Here is a 19,865-nt window from a genome sequence, read left to right on the forward strand (position 1 = left end):
AAAGAGTAATTTTCACAAAAGGTTATTTTGGAAACATGGAGCGAGCAAATGATAAGAAATTTTGCATACAAATTATTGGTCCATACCAAGATCAACCGGTGAAAATATTTCCAGTCCCATCAGGTCAAAATACCTGAATGAAGTCCCTTTTAATATTTTTGAGGTATTTTCTCGACTTTGTATGATGCTAACGGTAACGTATGGTTTTATTTTCTTAATAATTTGCTTTATGATAGTGTGTTTGATGTATGATAAAATTGTACTAATTCATGCATTTTGTTTTATATCCGAGCAAAGAAAAACAACAAAAAAACCAAAATAAACAAACAAACAAACAAAACAGTCACAGCAAAAGAACCCAAAACGATTGAAAGAAATAGTGTGTGTATATTACATAATGCCAGAACTCTTCGTAAAGCACAGCTATGCTTTTTTCCTGCATTCACCTAATATTTCTTGTTTATACGCAGTTGATATATGTTATTACAGCATATCAACCATATCTTTTATCAACATAAATTATCAAATTAACTAATCTAAACAATGAATTAAATCCGTCTGCTGTTAATGATTATGTCAACAATTTTAGAGGAGTTTATCTATATATGAATTTTAACATAAATATGTCAAATTTCTTGGATACAATTTTTAGAACTGTCCATTATTAATTTTGAGGATATGAAGATGGACACTAAAATTAGTCAGTCAACAGAATAGAGAAAAGCCAAGTGTGCGGATGTGCAGGCTTGCCTGGCTCTATTCTGGTGCCAAAAACTAATCATTTTTGTTCCAGAAGATTAAAGGTTAACAATTATTTTTGATGGTACAATCAGGTACTTTTTTGCAGTGTACATCTTAGTTACACTTTACATTAAAAAGCTTTATTTGTATTTCATCATTTCAAGAATGATGCCTGCTCATATGATTTTAGTAAAGCTTGCGATATTGCTGTATGTTTGTCGCGTTCAAATGTTTCTGGCCAACTGCTATCATTTTCTCGGAAACGAACATAAATTGTCTGTATTGACTGATTATAAATCGATTCACCACGACCAACTGATATAAGTTAGATAAGTATGCGTAGCTTAAGGCCTCAACAGACGGTAGGATTTAGTTGTACAACACTAATTAGAGATAAGATGTACAATTTTCAAAGCAATACAACACTAGCATTCAGACGGTAATTCTGCATTGTAGGAATCATCTCAGGTTTCCCTAAAAAAGTTCCCTCCCATCTGATCCCTTACATAATCTACTCACTAAATAATTTTTTTTCGCCATGAGTAATGATTGAAACACCTCCATATTTTAAAAAAGAAATGTTAATTTTTTTTAAATGTGCAGCCTGACCACTCAAACCTGGGACCCTCGGATACCGTACTGCGGTTCTACTGACTGAGCTATCTGGCCGCCTACAAACTACCTCCCCTGATTAGAGAACAGTTCAATACCGTGACATAATCATTTTCGGAACAATTTGGGATTCGAACATAACACAACTTTGGGTCTCCTGAAGAGTTTTTCAACATCATTTTCCCCCATCTTACTACTATGTTTACCTTTTAGCCCTAATTGTTCTGGAATTTCATTCATTACACCCATTATCAGGAGATAATTTGGTAATCTGTTACTTGTCATTGTGGGAGGTCTGTAGAAATCTGTACGACAAGATTTTCCAAAATAGAACATGTCCTATCCCTTACATCTAGACTTAAGGTTTCCGGCTTCAAGAAATAGCAGCCTTCACACATTAAGGTTTGTCTGTACATCTTAGTTTTAATTAGTGTTGTACTTCAAAATCCTACCGTCTGTTGAGGCCTTAATTAGCGATTTAAGAATGCTACTGTTTATTTTGTTCCACAGGCTAATAAAGATAATATTTGAATTAGATTAAGATAAGCAGGTGTTGTCATTAAATCAAATATTGCTTTTTGCATCTGGCATTGTGCATGCAAGATATTTAGTTCAGCAAGAAATGTTTTACAATCTCAAAGTGACTTTAGAAATAATGTGTATTTTAAAGGCACACTATGCCTCAGATATCCATATTTTTAAAAACAAATTCTTTAGAAATGTCAAACATGTGTTTAATAATGTTTTGATAATGAATTTAGAGAATGTGATATTTAACAACTGAAAAGTAGCGCTGAACATATGTTGTAAAGGTAGCAAAATTTAAACAATTTTAAAAGTAGTATTTTGACTTCCATATAAAATATTTCTTCACTGTAATTATACTAATTGCAAATATAACAAATCAGCGAAAGAAAATTAATGCATATGGCAAATGAGTATTTTTTTGAAAACTGAAACAAGATACCACAAAAGGTTTCGACATAGATATCATTTCGGAGGCATAATGGGCTTTTTAACTATATTTTCAGTTTAGTTTTTATGATAACTTATGTCGTTAAAACAATTATCATTATCGCATTTAATGAATACCCTTTCACATTTCAGTACTTACGGCAGAGTTTCATGAGATTAGCATATAAATGCAAATGTTTGCTTATTTGCAATTGACTTCATTGAACAACAGTAATAAATGTTTTGATTAACGCGACTTGCATTAATATTGTTATCTATTTCTAATTGACTTTTGAATAAATTTCATAAATTTCATAACTTAATAAGCTTTAATCTATCTTTAATATGCTGCACAAATATTTCTTATACATGTATATCATGAGTATATGTTAAGTGCTATGCGACTTATGTTGAAATTAACTCCATGCTTTATTAAATTTCGTAGGTTTTTTCTGGTCTGTCGGGATGATTGATTCCAATATTTGTATTGTTGCTAATTTAATATTGTATACTCCGGTGCTCGTGGCATGTGAGATAAATGCACATTCCATTGCCTGTAATAAATAGTCCCTATCAAACAAGTTATGGTTTCCATATTCTTTCTTCTCCGGGATGTCCTCTTTCAATTTAATTTAAATAATACCTCAACTATCAAGATATATTGATATTAATGTTTTACATTAAAATCCATAGAATTGTTTTTTTATTCGTTTGAACATCTTTTTTTTTGTTCTCAAGAGAAGATATTTTTTTTTCTAACTTGTAATACATCAATGCAACATTTAAGAGAGCAGCAGGTGGGGTTATTTACCAAGACTTCATGTACTGATATTTTGTGATCTAGATAATTAATTAAACAAAACTTGTTTATTTAACGAAAGTTTAATATTCTCATCTCCTTGTAGTATCATTTATACTCACTCTGAAGTGTTTTTATATAATATTTAAAGACATGATTATACACAATCATATATAAAATACATTTCTGCTTTTCAGTTATATCTAAAGTGCATGCAATTAACATTACAGGGGATGTAAAATCAATCTTTTCTTCTCATAAATGTTTGCCAGAAATACACCACTGTAACGTGTCTTAGCTTGTTCGCTATCAAATGAAAGTATTAATCAAATTTATCATTTTTGAAGCTTGCCAAAGATTTGAACTAAGATACGAGTTTCACTATTTTAAAATATGTTTCATGCCACTTTTTAAAAAAAATGAAAAAATGACATGATTAATGTTTATGACACCAAAGTTTTTACAAAAACTGACTTTATCTAAAATCATACTATAATAAAAATAGATTTGTTCAGTTGAATTTAAGTAAGATATTTGAATAAGTTGTCCGTATTATGTTTAATTAGTACAAATTCATCATTATGCAATTGCGTTGCAAAAAGTCATTGGAAAGGACTGTGGGAAAAGATTGTTTAGAATCAACAAACACGAAAATTATCAACGCTTTGACTTTAAACCACATGATATTCATGTGGGACTTTCACCGGGACTTTGAGCTCTTTCATGGCAATATAGCTATTTTATGGAACGTCGGTTGTACTTAGGAGCGTAGTGGTTGCCTGCGATATTGCACGCCATTCTTCCTTCTCCAAAAAAGGCGGAAAGTCATAATATCGCACTTTAATGCTCAATTGATATCAAATAGATGTATGTTTGATATAGGCCAGGCTAAATACTTTTAATTTATTATAAAGGTAAAAGGTTGGACTTTTGTATCATAAGTGTTTAATAATAACACGAGTCAATATTTTGAATACACATTGCACATATTTGTTCACCTGCTTTAATTGTTTACAAATTCTCCGAATTGATTTCAATATAAACCTTGCACTCGTATTTTTCATGTTAAAAATTATTAATCTAAATATTATCTTTTCCTTTAAGACTATTTGTTCAATCATTAAAATTATTAAAGAAAGACAGAAAAAACACATTATACATTGCCTACTCGTATATCCGAAACATTGGCGTTTAATATCTTATCAAAATGGTATTTGTGTAAAAGTCATTTCATATACTGGTGCAACTATTATTTTATAACTACACTGTCAGCAATCTGTTACAGTCAGTACGTTCCGTCAAGTTAACACAATTGCTTTATTATTTTTCAAAGTTTACCTGTAAATAACAATGTAAATCCCATCGAAAAGTGTTACCACATGTCTAAAACACGTTATTCCCCATTTCTTTTTCATTTTTTAATTACATATACTTTATCTTATAAACCATTAAAGTCCCATTATTCACCAGAAATGCCCCTATTCTAAGTTTTCAACAATTTTGTCCGGCCGAAGGCCTGTACAATTTAAGGAAGAACTGAATATAAGGAGAGTTTCCATTGGCCATTTTAAAATTGCAAATTGAAATCTGTGAATATCCTTGGCCATTGTAAAATAAAATATAAATGATAGTTCTTGTCATTCTGAGACAGTTCTAAACTAAAATATAAAGGATAGTTATTGCCATTCTGAAATAAAATGTAAAGGTTAGTCCTAAAATAATATGTACAGGATAGTTCGTTAACTTTCTAGTTAAATTGCTCAGATATTTAAGCTCTGTTTTACAATACTTCTTCTTCAATTCAGATCTCATTACATTTTCTAGTGAACAGTTTATTTTGCGTAAGAACTTAGTCCAAAAGAACGTGAATAACAGAAATTATCAGGTACCATTAGTCTATGATGTCTATGAGTGCCTAATATATGATACAATGTTTGATTATTGATGTGTTCAATAGATATAATCTTTACAATTTTCATGTATTTTTTTTGCATATTAATAAACTATTTATAAAAGAAATAATTGCCTTACCGGCTGTGTAGATGTTGGTATTAGACATTAGTTCAATTACGGAAACATGACAAGTTTGTTTAGTTTTGTTTGTTTGTTTCATTTTACGCCTTTTCGGTAGTTTCCTAACAATCGTTCCTGGAGAGTTAACCAGTACTAGACTACCTTCCTCCGTGATAAACTACCAAAGCATCTCCCGGGGATCGAACCCACACCAGAGAGGTAACTGGATTAGAAGTCATAGACTAAGTTTGTTTATAAACACATACATAAGTGTTCCAATTATAACCCTTCAGGAAATTAGTATGTCATTATTATGCAAGCATGCTTACATTTCGTTATGTCTCTGTATGGAAAACCGAGAGTAAACAAATGCAAGTGACCAGTTTTTCTTCGGCGGAGTATCTTATTCTCAATATACTTCTTTTTATTTTGTATACTTTAACAGTTTCCAAAAAGTCATGCATGGGTCAATTACATTAATCATCTTTTTCTTCAGTTGCTTTGTGGCAATTAGTATAGTTATAACTTAATTAGTATTCTGCTTGGAAGTCAACTACTATTATGTATACATTTTGCTACGTTTATGACAAAAATTTTTACACTTAGCGCTACTTTCGTCTGGTAACAGGCATTTAACATGCTCAAAATATTAAGTAAGTAGGTAATTGAGTGAGTGAGTGAATGAGTGAGTGAGTGAGTAAGTTTTTTTTTATTTCAGTGACATGTGCTATTTTATGTGAAATACATATCCATTTCACAACATTTACAAGCACCCTACCCAATGCGCCTACAAGTCACATATTTTCCAAAAACAATTATATTATTAGCATGAAAAGGCATTTAGAATGTAAACGCATAGTATGTTTGTAATTTAAAGTCAATGACCAGATGCAAATAAATTGCACAAATGCAAATTAATAAAGTAATACATTGCATTTAATACACAGTATATTAGTAGTTACGCATTACAATAAATTGAACTTGAATATTATTCACGCATTATAACGGTAATACGGAAATTGCACACATGATTCACGGATAAAGTCTGTCTCTTCGTTTCATATAGGCCTGAAGAATTTATTTCGAAAGTTTTCTAGGATAATGGTTTTCATTAGACATAGGACCACGTTAATCATATCTCCCACCTCATGTTAGTTTGGGTCTCTGTGTTATCGAAATTTCGTTGAACGAAAATTGGCTGCGAATTACACCAGAAGAACTCTACGAACAAACTGGTGTTTCCATCTTGGATAGCACCCAAATTGCACATTCTGCACTGTCTTTTCTCTAATGGCTCACCAATATATCTTCCGGTCTCTACGCGTAAAGTGACAATACAGCATCTTAATAGCGCTAAGTATGGTCGCTCTTTCCGTTTAAGATTAAGCTGAACGTACTGCTTCTGGACAAAATAGGATTTAAACTGTCTATATGATCTGAACTTTGGTACGTTTACTATATTTTTAAGACAATTTTGTCTGGTACAAGTTAACGAGCTGTGTTTTAACTGTATCTAGCGTTATTGGTGTCCTGTTATTGAAATGTTCAATGATACCAAAGTGTATAAAAATTTCTTTGATATCACTTGACCAGTTGTTTCGACATTTGTTTAAGTCCATCATAAAGACCAACTTATTCATCCTACTGTCATATTTATCCATGTACGTTACAATTTCAAATGTACTCGTATATATTCACAAGTGAAAGATGTAGTTCACATGTCATGCTAGTAGACAGTTTTATGACTTACATACCCTTTGTAATCAATTATTGCGGCAGTGTACAGAAAGTATATCCTTCAACAGGTAAGGAAGCTTTTAAGTATACGGTTGGAAGTTGTGAAGATTACCATGAATCGGTTCTAGATTCTGCCACTGAAGGTACCAGACGATATATTACACATGGAAGTAAAAAATACACTTAATGGCCCCGTCAAAGGTATATTAAATTAACGTGAACAGGGGAACGTTTACATTTAGACAATTTAAAATTATTCAATTTTAATAATTTACTTTGCATGAACCGATTTAAAAACTCAAATAGCCTTAGAAAGTTTCTGAAAACTATCCCTAATTTAACCTTAATTAATATTAAACTGTTTGGTCAAATCACCATTATAATCAGTCAAATTTTCCTGAAATTCAGTTTAAAAAGCCAACTTAACTAGAAAGAAAGGACATAATGTCATTTTAAACGCTCGGAACAAGACGTTACCACGGGAAGTAAATTTTTAAAAAATTGTGTTAAAAGATTTGCTAAAACATTTTTTAATCTCTTTTTTCCAATAAAATCCTTTTAAAATCTAAAGCAAAAATGTCAAATTGGTCTCAGTTGTCTTGCTAGGGGGCGTGAGGGATGTTGCAACTTATTCATTATCCCTCATGTACAGACTCAATCAAAACCGAGTCCTTGCAATTTTCTTATGTTATTTTGGTTGTGATTAAATGCTTCCGAGGGATCCACTTTGTTCCCAAGAATTTTTTACAAAATATTTTCCAAACTATTTTTAAATCATAATAGACGATGAGAATGCTTTTATGAAAATAAAAAGAGCACAATTTGGATATAGAAAAAGACAAAAGTTGAATAAGTTATGCTATATTTATTCCCTCTTCCATTTTATACATTAATATATGAATAAATGATAAATTTTACAATTTTTTTGTTTTTTATTGCCTTTGAATTTTAATTCGACAAGTATAACTACAGCAACTCATTTCATATGTAGGGTTTTTAAAACGTATAAGAAAATAATTGTATATTTTTAAAGATGTGTAAGACAAAATAGAGAAAGCAAGAATCCCTAAAGAAAGTCCAACACAACATGAAAATGTTGCAGCCTGTTCATGGACGGTTATGCTATGTTTCGTCTAAAGTTTTTCAGTACGTTTTTTTTTTGCAATTCATATTCTGATTTCATTATTGGTGATGATGGGTAGCTACTAAAAGTGAAGGTAATTTTGCCTCTGATATTCTCATTATTTGATGAACACATATAATTATATAATCAAAATCACGTCAATGCTGTATTCGATTACAAATAATAAGTTTGACGCTTTTATTTGCCTTATGGTGATACGGCAATAAGGTAAACCACCAGACAATCTGAAGAAAAATATATTTCATATTAGGTAATGTATCTGTTTGGGATAAGAAATTAATACATTTCAAACCGAAAGTTATAGAATTTAGTAAAAAATGTAAGGTGCTTTGAGATTAAGGAGTCACTTTAGGTTGGTAAAAATAATTAAAACGCCAGATGAAGTATTTGTAATACTGATATTTATGGAGATTTGGGAAGAAGGACATTATACATGTACGAGGGACGGTCAGAAAATATCCGGACGTTTCATGCTCCTTTCTTTCCACGTGCAGCTATATACACACATTATTTATTGGTGAAAACTACATTCATTCGCCAATAACGTGGTCAGTTTATTTTCAATGATAGTTGTGTATACACAGTATATTGCCCTCTGATATATGATAGGTGATTCGTCTATCATGGACTCTTTGTTAGAGGAACAAAGCTCTGTTATAGAGTTTCTGGTTGCAGAAGGTGAAAAGCCCTGCCACATCTTCCAGAGGCTTAAAAAAAGATTTTCTGACAAATGTGTATCAACTGGGTTTCTCAGTTTCGTGAAGGCAGAACAAGTGTTTGTGACAGGCCTAGGACTGGGCGGCCAGCTGAGGCGGTGACCCCAACAATGGTAGCAAATGTTAATTTTTTTGTCAACAAAAATCGTCGATTAACTTTGGAGGAGGTAGCCAACAAGTTTAGCATCGGTAAGGCATCGGCACACAAGATTTTACACGAACTAGGCATGAGCAAGGTAAGTGCCAGGTTGGTGCATAGACAGCTGTCCGCAGCTCAAAAGGCAACCAGAGTAACCAATGCAAAAGAACATTTAAGTCGTTTTAATCGTGAAGGAGATAAGGTTTTGAACCGCATTATCACTGGAGATGAGATGTGGGTTCATTATTCCGAACCTGAGACAAAAGCTCAGTCAAAGCAGTGGAAACGAGCTGGTTCCCCACCTCCTAAAAAGTTTAAGCTGTCTCCTTTGGCTGGCAAAATCATGCTTGTTGCCTTTTGGGGTTCACGAGGAATGATACTTACTCATTTCATGCCAAAAGGTCAAACTGTCACCGCCAAGTACTATTCTGAAGTAATTCTGAAAAATCTCAGAGAAAAGCTGAAGCAAATGCGTCCCAGGTTAGCACAGAAAAATGTCCTCCTTCTTCACGATAACGCCCCCTCCCATACCGCCGCAGCTACAGTGGAGGTGATCAACTCTTACAAATGGCAATTGTTGTCTCATCCTCCTTATAGCCCAGACCTCACCCCCTGTGACTTTTATTTGTTTCCAGAACTGAAAAAAAATGCTTGCTGGAAAGAAATATAAGACCAGGGCGGCTTTATTACCTGCTGTTACACAGTACCTAAAACATAGGGCTACGTCATGGTTCACAGCGGGAATACAAAAGCTCCCACGAAGATGGCAAAAGTGCGTAGACGTAGGTGGAGAATATTTTGAAAAAGAGTAGAAAGATTTTCTTTAAAATGTTGAATGGTTTTCGAGAACGAGTCAAAAGTCCGGATATTTTCTTACTTCCCCTCGTATTTTCCTCTTTTTTTAAGTAATAAAGTGTTGGTGTAATAATATAAATAATCTATTTGTCGGTTTTTAATTGAATAACAACTGAATTTCAAATGTTTAACTTTATTTTGCAAATATGGGATAGCTGATTGTTTGTTTTGCGAAACGTTCCACAAAGAATTGGAAATCTTCAGTTAGAGTAGTTATGCTGAAGTCGGTGCCAGGGGGCGAAAACGATGACTTGCATTTTCCAGTACCGTTCATAAAAGGTTTATTCAAACCGAGTCTGCAACATTTTTAAGTTTGTCGTTTTGGGCGTTATTTAGGGATTTTGTTCTTCTTTATTTGAGATCCTAATTTAAAAAATCAAACTAATCTTTCATGCTACATTAACATAGATTTATTACCTGGTAGTTAAAGGAGTATAGTTTCAGAATGATATCGTTTGCAAGGATCCAAACTTTATTTTTGTATGTCTCCTATTCCCGTTTGTTTCCGTAAACGTTGCTCTTAAGTACAATTAAATTTGCTTTTTTTTCTTTTTGGCAATAAGTATAGTTACAATGGTTTAATATTCAGTATGGCAGTCAAACAATGCGTTGTTTACATTTTGCTACTCTTATGACACAATCAGTGATATTTTCTTCAAGTGATAAGAATCTCACATGCTCTTAAACCATTATTTACACATTATAAAACTTCATATTTGCTCTTTCTGAAAAAGGCAAAAGTCATTTTTTCTGGGGCATATTTGCTTTTAACATTTACATTGATGAAATTAAAATTAACATATACAATGTACATGTAGGTAAAGCAAAGAAAGTTTGTATTAGAAATACATGTACCCTTATTAAATTATACCCTAATTCGATCATTTTCTAAGGCATTTTAAAGCATTTCTTCTTATCCGATTTATTTATCAGAACAGACCAGATATTCTAATTTTAACTTGTCCAAGAATACAAATATAAACAAGTTTACAATAAATAAATACAGTGTTCTAAAAAATTCACTCTGACCAGAAAATCGTTTATATTGAATTTTACTTTAATTTTAGTGTACAAGTTGTTCAATTACCTTGTTCATCTGGTCATACAGTCACTGAAAAATTGAGATTTTAACAAGCAAAAGGTTTTCATCTTATACACGAAAACCATCGTCTCACAGTTGTGACCTCTAAAATTTTGGTAATGATGAATCATCAACTTTCTTAATTTGATGTAAGTTCAAGTGACTTTCATTATATCTAAGACTAAATGTAGACTAAAAGATAATGCTTTCTTTCTAGGAAAAACAAAAGAAAAAAAAAACAAAACAACAACAACAACAACAAAATACCAAACAACAGAAGTGAAGAAAATTTCTTGGTAACGTAATTTAGCATTACCTTACAAATAGTGAAGATTACATTTATATGTCTTTTTACCATAAGGTAAATAGGGTACCAATAGTTTTTTGTTAAAGGGCGAATACTTTGAAGGTATATAATAGAAAATATGTTAGTGAAAAGCAGCTTTAAGAAATCCAAGCCAAATGACATTTTACAGGCTCTCGTACAAAATGAAATATCAAGAGATTTAAAAACAACAAAAAGTAGAAAGAAAAATAAGAGTAAAAGAAAGAGAACAAACAACAACAACCTCTGACAATTGACCGGTCTTTGCATCGTCTATTGTAGATCTAAAAGTTACCAATGTGATCGCGAGGAATTTGGTATTTTTGTAGAAATGTATTTTAACGAGAGACACTTTCTGTGAATACTTTGGAAGCAAACTGCTAAGTATATGGAAACTCAGGGGACAAATGAAGCCTTTTTGTAAGTGGTTCATTGAAACCGCCCATTTTATCGAAAGAAGGATATTTCATTTTGTAGACATATTTCAAACTGAATAAATTACATCGCAACAAACATACGTAGAATTCCAATCAAATATCTTTGACATAATCTCTATCAAAACAGAGACAGATAAAACAGTTCATTTAAACTTTCTATTTAAACCAATTTACTCTCAGTAAAATACCATCTTTGCTAGGTTTATTTTTGTAAAGTTTAGATGATATGTTAACCTGCAGTGCAAAGTATAATGATAAAGCGTTTAAAGTTCGCAATGACAAGCTGGATCATTACATCAAACAGATGTACAGTAACCTTTAGGGGTCATTATATGTTGCTATATCAGTAGTTGAGTGTAATTGAAATACATATATTTAATTAATCAAGGTAAGGAATATCAATTAAATAAAAAATACAGACACTGAGAATAACAAGATATATGCGGAAAAAGGAATTATACAGATGATATTGAACAATTTCATTATTATTTGTCCTTTTTTTATTATTTCAATAAGGAAATATTAAAAGAGATTTAAAAACAACAAAAAAGTAGAAAGAAAAATAAGAGTAAAAGAAAGAGAACAAACAACAACAACCTCTGACAATTGACCGTTCTTTGCATCGTTTCTTGTAGATCTACAAGTTACCTATGTGATCGCAAGACTTTGGTATTTTTGTCAAATATTTTTTGCTGTTACATTTAAATGATATCTTTGTTATGTATCTTATATTAAACCTTCTAACCATAGCTTTGTGAAATATTGCTTTATTTACAGTGAACATTATTGTTTAAAATGCTTCTTTTTGTAAATTTTTTCTTCGGACAGAAAAAAAAAACTTGAACCACTATTGAAGAGTGAAGGTAATTAAATAGTTAAGAATGTAAAATATGTATTTGATACATTCATTGGGTTAAAATTTAGTTTGCTTTATCTTTTTACGAGAATTTGTTAAGTTAGAATAAAGCATATTTTATGAGTACCATTAAAAAAGTAAACACACATTATACCGTGTTGAAGGGTCGTATAAATTTGTTACGAGTTGTCAAGTAGCACAATATAATTTTCAATTTGATTGAATCTGTTCAGTGAAAACCCTGTTTTTATTATCTAGTTAAACCGAAAATGAAAAGAATATTTCAAACTTGCAAGCTATCCCGTTGTTTAAAAAAACCCATTGCAATGAAATAAAAATAATGAAATAGTAATGTAATGAACATTTTCTTAGCGCCAAAACGTGCGAAATTGCTGAAGCGTTGTGAGTAATCATTGTCAAACTACATTCATATAATTTTTAATATGCGATCTGAAATGAATAGTTTCACTTGAAACTCGTAAGGCTTTTGCCACATCCATAAAGTATGGGACTTTTCTTAATCGACTAAAATTAAGAAAGGAAATTTCATAATGAGAAGTGTCACTGGCACTTTCAATGAAAACATGATCAAAATGTAAATGACGTAAACTTGGTTTAAAAGACATGTGCTTGAATCATTCTTAAATATGTTCAAAACATTATTGTTGAGTTTTGAATGAAATAATCAACTGATATGTTTAATATATGATGTTACAAACATCTTGTTAAGCATTTGTACGACCGAGTTGTAAAGTCATTGACTTTAAACAACTTGTCCCTCACCACTGTGGTTCGAATCCATGCAGGGATTTGGACTCTTTCATGTTTAGAAGCGAAGCTATCCAACTAACTAACGGAACGTCGATGGTCCTAGTCAGGTGTCTTGTCGTACCTGAAATAATTTACGAAAAGGCACCTGAGGTTTTCCTCCGCCAATAAGGCTTGAAAGTCGACATATATTCTAAACTGTGTTGGTGAGACGTATCCCCACCCCTCCCAAAAAAAACCGAAACAAAGAAAAAAGACAACAACAACAAACAAACAAACAAACAACAACAACCAAAAATAACAACAACACCAAAAGGAAAAAACAACATTTGAAATTATCACTTATATAGAATTGGCAAACCGACTTTGTGTCACTAGTCATTTCTAATGATTGACAAGTAAAAGAAACGAGATAACGTACTATTCACGCCTGCAGCTGCATTGCGGTTTATTTTTGCATTTTTTTGTTTTGATTTTGTTTTCAATTGATAAATGAATATATTTGTCCGCGTTTTATCAGTGTTAGTAATGTAATAAAAATGATATACAATCAGGTGTTTGAATTTGCATGGGTTTTAACATTCTTATGTTAAATTTGAAATAAAATAGTTTAATCAAATCAGCTGAAATACATATAGGCAGTTTACTTATCAAAATACGACAGCCCGACTAGTTTACACTAACCATTCAAACCAATTAACCTCCTATTGAAATACTTACCTAGCTTGGTTATAAGGGAAACGTTTTCACAAGGTTTTGATAAGATGTCAACTTTCAATGTCGGAAGGTAATGATTAAGTGTATAAAGATTGTTACAAAGTGTTAGAACAGTGCATCAAAGAGATAAGTAACTATCACAAGTCGGATAAACTTGGAGATATAACTTGTCTATAGGTAGGTCAGTTACCTATATATCACTAATTTGACCGTTAATTAGATACTCTTGTATATAACCTGTAATATTTATTTTATTTTATACTTTTATTTTTAATATGGCATATTTTTGCTGATGATGCTACTTGGTCTTCATTGGAATAAATATTCTATTTTGTTTTGAAATTTTAAACTTGAACTACGATTTTCAATGCAAAATGCCATTCTGGTTTGTCAATAATAATAATAATAATAATAATAATAATAATAATAATAATGATAATAATAATAATACGTTAACTTTCACTGAATAAGCAAATTTTATAGATACACATTTATTTTTTGTACTCAACCGCAACATTCCGTCTAAGTATTTCACTGATGTACGAGTAATTTTTTACTATTTAACCAACACCGAAACAGTTAAATACAGTATCGTAAACACTTTTTTCAAACTTTTAAATTAACCCATATAAATTGAAATATCCATCTCACTTTATTTCAATTTTATGACAAAATACCACACAAACGCAGTATAGCGCCGGTCATCGCATTTTCACCTTCATTACACTCTGAAATTGAGGTTTTTAATATATAATCACTACTATGATATATTATATGTCAATGATAATTTGTTTATCTAATAGGGCTTAAATTCCTTATTTTACATAAAGAAGAACTGGATATATTTACTTCAATTTTTACTTCATATGCCTAAGATCATTGTGACCTACTAAAATGGCAAAAAAGTTGGAAATATGAGAACCGACGGCGTAATTTATAGGTGATGGTATGCCATAAAGAAATACATCTTATTAGTAAATGTTTTATCACGAACAGAGTTACAATGATAATTATCATATTGCTATAGTAACTGTGACTTCGTCACTTCTTGTACTTTGATACAGAGTGTGTAGTAATTAATAGCGTTGAAGGACATCACAATATATGTGCTTGTATTTATTTGACATTTTAAGATCGCTCAAATGCAAATGATTTTATATAATGATTAAAAGTAAAATATGAGTGTATAGATTTTAGACAAGTTGACAAGTTAACTTTTCTGTGCTTACAATTTATATATATCTTTTTAGTTTAAAAGATGTAAATGACATTTTGACACATTTGAAACTTGAAATATTATTACAATTGTTCTTCTGACAATATAGAAAAGAAATCTTTCAAAACTCATGTAATGATCAATAATTAAACCATTTCCAATAAAAAAAAACTTGGTATATACTGTGTCTCATAATAACATAACATAACATAACATAACATAACATAACATAACATAACATAACATAACATAACATAACATATGCATAACATATGCATACTTTTAACAGTTAAAGTGAATTGGCCTTAAATGAAAAGTCTGTAATACAATGAATAATTACTTTGGTAGTATATTAGACATAACAACAAACCACGAAAATATTATATTTAAGTTGTCGTCAAGTGTGAGATACATGATGAGATATGTCATATATTTATATAGCGGATAATTAAATGGTCTAGAACAAAATATTATTATTTATCATATTAATGTTCATTCTAAATCACTTAGAACTTTATCATTATTTTTTCAAGCAACATTTCATAAGAATATTCAAATGATACAATGTTTTTATCAATATTTGAAATAATTATGGAAAATGTGTTCATTGTAGACTTTTAACTTTAACATGCTCGAACCGAAAGAAATGAGCCATTGCCACCAATATAGAGAACAGCCACGAATCCTGACCAGGCTCTATACTATAAGTATCTCTTTTTTCTTTTTTACCTTAAGCTTGAATACTTATATCAGAGCAGGTTTGAGGTTAAATCTAGCTTTTAGTTATAATGGCATATTACCAACCGTTTATAATTGCATTTAACTTTTGTCTTACAGTCATGCAGCTTTGTAATCACTTTGTCCCGCCTAGGTGACTTTTTGTCTGATTATCGATGTATTGGTATGACCGCTATGTCGCCTTTAATTAAAACACATTGTTATTTAAGCTGTTTTTTTCTTATTCAAAGATTTTAAAATGTTTGACTTTTAGCTTTTCAGTTCTTTGAAAGTCAATGGCTCTTAAAAGCTTACTGAATGGAGCACGGCATTTTAATCTGGTTTCTTGCTAGGGTTAAGTACGGTTTAAAGTTTTCACACCATTATGCAAGATTAGGATGATATCGTTTACATATCATTTAGTCTCGAAACACTGTTATGAAGCTATATTCTTAAAGCTGTAAAATAGCTACATTGTAATTTGTTAGAGTGTTTAGTAATGTCTCGATAACTAAAAAATTCATCTAGCATTTGTTAATAATCATATAGCCTTTATCGAAAAAAGACTTTATCGAAATGCTTTGCTTTATTGTACAGAGTCATTAGGTTGTGATACCATTTTGCTCAATGATTCACGATTCATTGCTTACATAAGATGCAACAGTAAATATTTAGACGGCTTATCATCAAGCCGATGGAAAAATTGAGGATGCATGTCTACTGAACTATTGTAATATATTTCTGTATAACATGATAATTTGCATTATTCATACATTAAATAAATGTAACTCCAGATTTAAAGGTATTTTAGGGACCTTACATGTTATTTTAAACGAGTTATTCCAATTCGTAATGTGTATTCAAATACAAAAATCATGAACATCCACTCTCTGTTTACTTTAGCTACGACTTTTTTTTATAATACATTATGCTTGTATAAACTTATTATACCATATTGATTTAATAAGCCTATAGATTGTAAAAAATGATAGCAATATAACGAATCCAATCTGTTTCACTTTATCAATAAAGATTTTGGACATTTGTTTGATGCTGTTAAAAGAAAATGGTTAATTAGATGGATATTTTTTTACATACTGTCATTCATTTGAATAGAATATTTACTTTGATTGGTACTGGAGGCTGGAAATATCAAATGTAATTGTAACGTAGAACAAGAGCGTTAGTAAATGTAGGTACGTTTTTTATTGAAACATATAGTTTTTAGAAAAATATAAATAAATGTATAAAAAGGAATTGTAAAAAGTATTGGTAAAAGCAGTTAAGAAACGTAGAACTTTAATATAAATATGTTATATGATTACCTGGATCTTGTATTTAACTCGAGTGGACTTTGTTAGGCCAGGAGCGACGACGTGCGAAGCGCCGAGAGTCCTTGTGTCTAGTGTCAAAATGCAAGTGTAGGTGATCAAGATGCTTTTTGTAATGTACCTTTTTAGTATATATCTCAATGTATCTGTCATAATTTATATATCCGGCCGTTACATAATTTGTCATTACGTTAGTAACTTCGTACCAGATCACACTTGTATACAATACAGACATCCTTTCCGTCATAAAAGACAAACAGTTAATCTAGCACAATATTTTCTTGTATGAATCAACCTAATTATCGGTAAAGACATAAATACATGCATATGTTATTTTAAGATTTTATGAATGCATAGTACAACGATCAAATCTTTATTTCCGTAGGAAAATATTTTCTTTTAATTTTACATCGTGATATATGACATAAAATTAAAGATAAATGCCCCTTCATAAACTTATTTGAATAGAGTTGATTTGATTTTGTTTATTTATATATGCTTGAAATGAACGTTTTATAATTGGTGCGTGTTTTATATAGTCGTTAAGAAGCCATCACGTCGTAAAATATATATTAAACACATTTTTTTGCTCCTTATTTTAGAGTTTCAAGTTTGTAACGTGGGAGAGAGATGTTTTGTCCCGTATAAAGATTATTGTTCAGAGGGAAATGTAAATTCAACGGACGTTAAACAGCTAACATCTTAAATGGTAAGGGTAAGGTATATCTATTTTTGAAAGTACTAGACTTATCAAAGTAGAGACATTGATCAAATTATTGAGTTAAGATTTGTGATATATTAAATTACTGCCATGAAAAATCAGGAGAGTCCTCGATAAAGTGCAACAATGTCTTGCCAACTCTTTTTATGTAATTTGTAGAAAATAATTTGTTTAATTGATGTATATTCATAGTGATCTATAGAGGGATTACTTATTCTTTATTATTATTTTTATCAAAATTGATACTATTATAACTAAAAAATATTCATAAAAACATGAATAAAAAATCACAACACGCATATTAGTATTTTTATCTTACGCCACAAAAGTCTTGCAATTTACTACTCATTTTCTCCCATTCTCCCACTATCAAAAGCCTTGTTTAGTCGTGGTTGTTCTTAGGAAGGGAAGTGTTCGCTACATTAAGTTTGTTAACAACGTCTTTTTAAAATGAAGTGTTTAAATTAGCCACATAAATGTGACTTTTGATTTGTTATCAACGCGTTGGTATGACCTCGGTGTCACCTCGAGTGATTTAATATGTTCCGTTTTTTGGTCTGTTTGCATTTTCTTGATTTAAAACATTTGAAGGATTTTAGTGATAAAACATTTACTATAACTTTGATGTTATTTAGAAATGTTAGGAACTTTATCCGATAAATAGTTCATACGGCTATTTTAATGTTTTAATCTTATTAAGGTTGACTTTGATTTATATTTGCCTTGTCAGATTGTTAGATTAGAATAAGCTACATTTTGTGAGAACCATTAAGTATCGAAGGGTCAGCAATACAATTTATAAATGTGAATCAAGATGGTAGAATACAATTTAACAATAAATAAATGACGTAGACTACGTATACATAAGCGTTCAAGATTGAATAATTTTCTGTACGAAAATTGTGAACATACGTGTATATGTTCATTGATAAGTGTTTTTACTTTATAAATTATAAGAATATATTCAAATACATGTAGATAGATAGATTTATTTCGGCATAAAGGTAAACATGTTACATGATAAATAAACACAATATAGATTAAAACAATTACAAATAAATGAATAAATGAATAAATAAATAAAAAAATAAATAAATAAATACTATATTATGTAAACCATGACATGTTCCCAAAACCAAGGATAACACAAAAAAGAGCAAGCTCTTATTTCCATTGTGGTCCTTAGCATTTGGTGGCATGACAAAGAGAGGTATTTCATAAAAGAAAAAAAATATCACTTATTATAAGAAAAATCACATTAATGAAGGATATCATTTAAAATTATCACAATTTAAAATGTAAAGTAATGTAATTCATTAAAAAGTCAGTATCACATTAAGAAATAATCATGTGCATATTAAGAAAAGATTACATTAAAAAATTATCACAGTTTACAGGATAATTGTGATTTATTATCACAGGGACCATGGTGTATTAATAGTAACTAAAATATGAACTTACAGTTAGGAAAGAACATGCCATAGATTACACTTTTGAAAAAAAGGGAGAGTTTTTAAAGTCTGAATAAAAAATTTAAAAACAAATTTCAAAAAATGGAACAGTAAACCTGAGCCGAAAAATAATTCAATAAAAAAAAATAAAAATAAAAGCGTATCAATTTTTTTTTGCAAGAAATTTTAGGAAAAACACTTACATGCTACTTAAAAAGTGACTTTTGATGGCTATCTTAAAACGATGAAATTTGTTTATTTTAGTTATACAAGTTGGAAGACTGTTCCATAGTTTAGCACCAATAAAACTAAAAGACAATGTGAGGGAGCGTGGACGTTAGTTTGCACTTTCCAGTACCTTCCATGAACAGGAGCCTGTAACATTTTCAATTTTGCCGTTTTGTACGATCAAATACTTTCGTTCTTTAGGGATTCTCTTTTAACCCTTCATTTTAAAACAAATATAAGAACAGTAAAATATAAAAAGGACAACGGTCAAATATTTTCAATATAGTGTTTTCATTGATAAAAAAGG

General features: G+C 30.6%; 1 protein-coding gene across 2 annotated transcripts in view; it reads left to right on the plus strand.

Moving 5' to 3' along the window:
- LOC132735124 (uncharacterized) overlaps window positions 1–19,865 on the plus strand; it is a 48,650-nt gene that overhangs the window by 15,607 nt on the left and 13,178 nt on the right. The window contains exon 1 of one of the 2 annotated variants that reach the window (XM_060722020.1): window positions 17,737–17,867. The exons of the other annotated variant lie outside the window; for it this stretch is intronic. The gene's annotated coding sequence lies outside the window, so the exon portion shown is untranslated. Of the gene's footprint in view, window positions 1–17,736; window positions 17,868–19,865 lie in introns of those variants that run through there. 2 annotated transcript variants of the gene reach the window in all.

Source organism: Ruditapes philippinarum, unplaced genomic scaffold (genome assembly GCF_026571515.1).
Source record: "Ruditapes philippinarum isolate M1 unplaced genomic scaffold, ASM2657151v2 ctg2489_1_1_1_1, whole genome shotgun sequence".
Taxonomy (NCBI): Eukaryota; Metazoa; Mollusca; class Bivalvia; order Venerida; family Veneridae; genus Ruditapes; species Ruditapes philippinarum.